This window comes from Microtus pennsylvanicus, chromosome 12 (genome assembly GCF_037038515.1).
Source record: "Microtus pennsylvanicus isolate mMicPen1 chromosome 12, mMicPen1.hap1, whole genome shotgun sequence".
Taxonomy (NCBI): domain Eukaryota; kingdom Metazoa; phylum Chordata; class Mammalia; order Rodentia; family Cricetidae; genus Microtus; species Microtus pennsylvanicus.
Window position 1 is genome coordinate 97,395,922 of NC_134590.1, and position 6,000 is coordinate 97,401,921.

Sequence of the window (6,000 nt, forward strand, 5' to 3'; positions counted from 1 at the left end):
ACTTGGCACTGGGGCCGGAGTCACGAACTGAAAAACAGCACCCGGGAGGGTGCTGTGTTAGCTAGAGGGCTACCCGCTTGAGTCGGGGCAAAATAGCCCAACGTTGGATGCCAAAATGTAGTGGCGTAAACGAATGCAGACAGATTGTAAAAATATATATAGCTTTAATGTAGAAATAGACTTACAGAACCACCGTTCCCGCGGAGACCAGGAAAGCAGAAGCGACAGCTCGGCGTGCTCGCCAAATTTAAAGGCAGACATTAGCCCGAGGCGAACACGCCCCCTAAGGGGCGGGACTTATCCCTACACAATATACCTTCTCTTCACAACTGTAGGTATAGCCTGACTTCTGACAGTCAGTGTTGTAGGGAGGTTGCTTGTTTGGTTCCCAGGCACCTGGCTAGCTTAGATCTGAAATAATCACACAAACACTGTATAAATTAAACAACTGCTTGGCCCATTAGCTCTGGCTTCTTATTGGCTAAGTCTTACATATAAATTTAACCCATTTCTATTAATCTGTGTATGGTCTTGTGGCTGTGACTTACTGGGTAAAATTCCCAGCATCTGTCTTCAGCATCTCCATGGCATCTCACTTACTCTGCCCTTCTTTCTCCCAGCATTCAGTTCAGTTATCACTGCCGAACTAAGTCCTGCCCTATCAACAAGCCAAGGCAGTTTTGTTATTCATTAACGGTAATCACATCACACAGAGGGGAATCCCACATCAGATCAGGGTATCTTTCTCCACACAGCTGTAAATATCCAGACTACCTTCCTTTCATAGCTGTAGGTATAGTCTGACTTCTGACAGTCAGGATAACTCCCCCCCCCCAGAGCTGTAACACTTGCACTATGAATTTTAACAGTAATGTAACCCTTTTAGATTTTATATTTCTCCTCAATTGAATGGAATCACTGATTCAGGTGTAAAACTTTATTTGTTCCTTTTCTGTTGCTGTGATATAATGTCTAGGTCAACTTATAAAAATTAATTTGGCCTTTGGCTCCAGCGGCATACAGGATCGTCATGAAAGTACATGACAGCTGGACAGTGGTGGCATACACTTTTGATCCCACTCTCAGGAGGCAGAGGCAGGTGGGTCTCTGTGAGTTTGAGGCCAGCCTGGTCTACAAAGCTAGTTCTAGGACAGACTTCAAAGCTACAGAGAAACACTTTCTCAAAAAAGAAAGAAAGATAGTGTTATGGCTACAACTGTCTAACATGACAGCTAAAACAGGAAGCTGAGAACTCAAATCCTTGACCTACAGCATGAAGCAGAGGGTATAAACTAGAAAAGCCTACCCCCAGTGACTTATTTCCTCCAGCAGGACAGCATTTCATAAGTCTTCCCAAATGATTCCATCAACTTAGAAGGATTGATTTCTCAGACTTCAAGCCTGCCTGATTGCTTCATGGTGAAGAAAAACTCTGTAAGCCATTAGGTGCCTTAACACCTATATTATAGGAATGAATTCTTACATGAGAAAAAATTTTCATGAGTGAAAATATGTTTAAAGAATTGTTTTGATTGTGATTATGTGATATCAGTGTGCTTTGTGTGGGTATGTGAATGTGCATGCTGGTTTCTGATATATTAGATTCTAGGATTTTATTGCAGAAATTACAGGAGGTTGTCAAAAAATCAGACCTTGGTCCAGGTAGCAAACATTTCTTAACTGCCCAGCCATGTTTCTAGTGCTCTAAATATTTTAAAGCCTATTTTTCAATTAAAAGACAGAAATAGGAATAAACTCACATAAAAGAAAACGCTTTCTGAAAATGATTTTGTAAAGGCTTTAGACATTACAGTTGTCTTCAGCTTCAAGAAAAAATTAATGATCCATTTATTTTTCATCATAGCCTTGAAGGAAGTAAATTATTTACTATGCTCACTGAAGACTGATGGTAGAGATCACTGCATTGTGGTTTCTACTTTGAAACATTTGAGGTAGATACTAAAGTGTGCTCCATGTGTGACAGATCCATTTAGTGAAGTTTATTTTGTGGTCCTTATATTTCTTCTGTGACCTTTGTTAATCTGTTGTGTTTTTACTTAGTGATAGGTATTTTCCTACTATAATGTGTAGAATGGTAACCCCATCATCTAATTGATTCATTTTTTTTATCTAAATATCAGGCAGTGTGTGATCATACTTTTTAAGTAAGAGCATCTATGAAATGGTGATGGGTTGTTGCTCCTGGTTTTGTTTTTCATATTTCCACAAATTCTCAAATTCCCTTGAGATTTTCTTGTTTGTTATTCAGTTTTGCCTAGATGCTAGTAATGATTCAGGGATACATTTGAACTCATGATCCTCATGAGTCTACCTCCTTAGTACAAGTCTAAGGGTAGATGAAGTACTCACAACATTTGCTCTTTGGTCAACACAATTTAACAATGTTAATGTTAAAAATGCTTAAGAGAAGAGAATATAAGAAACATTAATGATCTCGTGTGTGTACTCAAAACAGTATTTTTATTTATCTGGTAGAGATGTAATAAAGTAGGATAATGAACATTCAACTGTGTATCTCATACCATAGCTTGATGTTTTATATGTGTGTTATAAATATATATTAGAATATATATACATAATACTGATGTTCCATGCTTCCCCACTCCCAATTAGTTAACCATTTTATCTTGAAGAATTGCCTTCTAAGGAAATTATCCAAAGATGTCAGGTAATGTAAGGGCACTAAGATTTATTTTGTAACAGATTTACGGTGTGTGTGCAATGTGATTATGGGTTTTTAGGACCAATGCAGATATTTGGAGACCAGAATACCACTTTGCAGTTTCTACTTTTGGTCCTCTTAATATGATGATCAAGGTCAGTTTTCCATCCTTGCACACCACAGACCTTTCCCATGGAGCCATTTCCCTGGTCCTCAAATAAGATTATGAGGAATATTATAATAGTAAACTATTGTCCTCTTTTCAGATTGTAAACAAGACAGATGAACACTGTATAATTTGAATGCAAAATCCTCTTTGCATAGGAAAATATTTATATGATCAAACTGCCACACCAACTCCAGTGTCGTCTGTGTGACATGACATATGTCATTATACCGGATGGGAGCTACGTATCCTATGGGACTAGGCTTTCTGGAGGTCAATGGAAGACAGCCTGGTATTAGCCACCGCTGAGGCATAGACGGGTTTCTCGATTAGATGGCTATGCGGGATATGAACTTTGCACAAATTCTTTCATAATAATGATAATCTTTATATATATAAGACAAGGATCATTCTCTTCAGAAACAGCCCTGGGATAAGGAAACACAGTATGGGAATGTATAAGACTACAGCAGAACCTTTGTCATACACAGGGTGTATGATGAGCAGGGGAATAGATGGGTTAATGTTGATGGACAAAGACTGTTATATAATACTTTGAACTTTATGGATAGGCTTGCTAGATCCCAACCCCCATGATATCTGCTGCATAAGAAGGTATTAAAAAGTATAGTTCAACAGGTGCAGAGAACTGACTAGGTATATTTGGTCACTAGATGAAATAAAGGGTTAGGAAGAGGAAGGGCCATGATAGCGATAATGAGACAGAAACTTTCTATTCATAAGATGAAGCCACTTGTCTGAGGTTTACAGTCCCAAGGACAAGATTTCCTCTTCTAAGGATGTTTTATGTCTAACACCTCTTCCTGATAATGTACTTTTCTTAAATGTTGCTGATGTGACTAAAAGAAGCTTTCATACTGTGCCAACCAATGACACATGACCTTCTGATTTGTTCTTTGTTTGAATACTATATAATGAAAACATGAATTCAGTAAAATTGCGGCAGATTCCAACCACTCTCTTGTGTGTTGTGTCTGTCTGTCATTCACCGAACTTGTGCCTTCCTGTTACCAGGACGCTGCTTCTCCCACGGTCTGAGTGGCTCCCCTGAGCTGGTCCATGGCACAAACATTTTTTTAACTTGTTTATTCTGGGGACTAAACATTTTTTATAACACTTTCTCAAAAACCACAATTGAATTTCAATTAATTGTCTCATTCATTAAAATTGGTTGCTGATAAGCCTGATGACCTGTGTTCTATCTCGGGGTGGGCCATATTGCTCCTACTAGTTTTTCCTTTTATTTCTAAACTTGGGAAGTGGCATATGCACACTCCTACACACATAAATAATTTTTAATCCTGAATAAGTGCAATTGAGACCAATTGCAGTCAAAGAAATCCCTAGGTTTCATCACTAAAACTCACATAGGGGAAGAAAATAATAGACATATACACACAAACACTGTTGAAACATTTTTACATGGATAAAGTTAATAAAGCAAAGACAATGACCCAATTATTGAGCACATATTAAATTATTACACATTTCAATTACAGAATTTCAAGAAATTTACTCTTCATCAGAAGAATGATGGTCCCTTTTAAATCATACTTTATTTTTCATTCTCTGATTCAATGATAGGTCATTTAAAAACATATACCTCAACTGGATTTAGAGGTGCGTGGCTATAATCCTAGCACTTGAAGGATTGTATTTGGCCAGTCTCTGAGTCTGTGGCCATCTTGGCGCCCATAGTGAATTCCATTGCAGCTATGGCTCTGTGGACATTCCCTGTGTCAAAAATTCCAAAAATACAATCTTATCTCAAATTTTGGAACTTTTCCTAATATAATCTGGCTGGACTCTGAATGGTTTTAACAAAAGCTTTTATAGTCTTACATCAAGAGAACTGTGTTAACAATGAAACTCAGAAACAATATGGAGAGGTAAAGAAATCCATTAAATTCTTTGACAACCATCAAGAGGGGACTTTCCTCACCTTCAAGTGATAGAAGACAGAAGGAATAGTAGCTCATCTTCATCTTTAGCATTATTATGACCTGGAGAGTTGGCTCAGTAGTGCTGCTCCTCTTGGATACTGAAGTTTAATTCCTGGCACCTATATCTGATTCTTCAGAATGACTTGTATTTCACAGTCTTGGAGATCTGGTGCATTTATCTGGCCTCCTAGGGAACCAGATATGCAAATGGTGGAAAGACATCTATGTATATGATTACATATTGTTAAAAGGGTTTTCTTCAGGTGTCTATTACCTTAGAAAAGAATAAAATTTAATTTAAGTGTATAAGTTTTGCCAGTGAGGTACCAATGGCATGCCAGGAACCAGTAGTGACTAGAAGATGCTGTCTGATCCCCTGTGACTGGAGTTACTGAAAATTGTAAACTGTCTTTTGGGTGCTGTAAATCAAAAGTCAGGCTCTGCGGGTGAGCAGCCAGTGTTTTAAGTGCTGAGCCTTCTATTCAGTCCCATGAACATGTCATTAATAGCAATAAGGTGTGACTGGTTGATCTAAGTAACAGATGACTCCCATCAAATGCAGCCTTCCTGTCTTAAGGTCCACTGTCTTCCAACTATGAGCAATATTGTTTTGCTTCATCTTTGTATTATAATTCATCAAGAGACTAGAGCACAGTACTGTCTTTATTCTACAGATGGTTGAAACCCAGGCTCATGGAGATTGGTGGAGTTTTAATATAATTAAGTGTAACTGCTCATCTTACTCATCCCATCATTCTAACGAATGATTAAATGGAGTTAAAGCCAACTAAGTCAAGCATGGTTACAGATGTATAACCATGGTACTTAGAAAGTGGAGGCAGGAATTTCAGGATTTCAAAGTCATCTAAAATGAGAATGGTCAGTAGGGTATGGTGGAAGGCCCATTGAACCCAGAGAGCCTGTGGTTTGCTCAGGACAGTGTCCATAGTCTTTCCTAGAGCCCTAAAACTTCAGGGCTGTGGCACCAGCAAATGTTAGCTGAGGTATTTGCCAATCTAAGTTTTTTATTCATGATAATGTTTTCTGTCCAAGTCAGCCTAGGTCACTTAAGGGTCAGAATTATGTCGCTCAATAAAGATTACAATTCTCTTACAATTGGGTGAATTAGCCTCAGGCAGGGATGAGATCCCTATTTGTGTATCTGAAACAACATGCTCAGTTCTGAA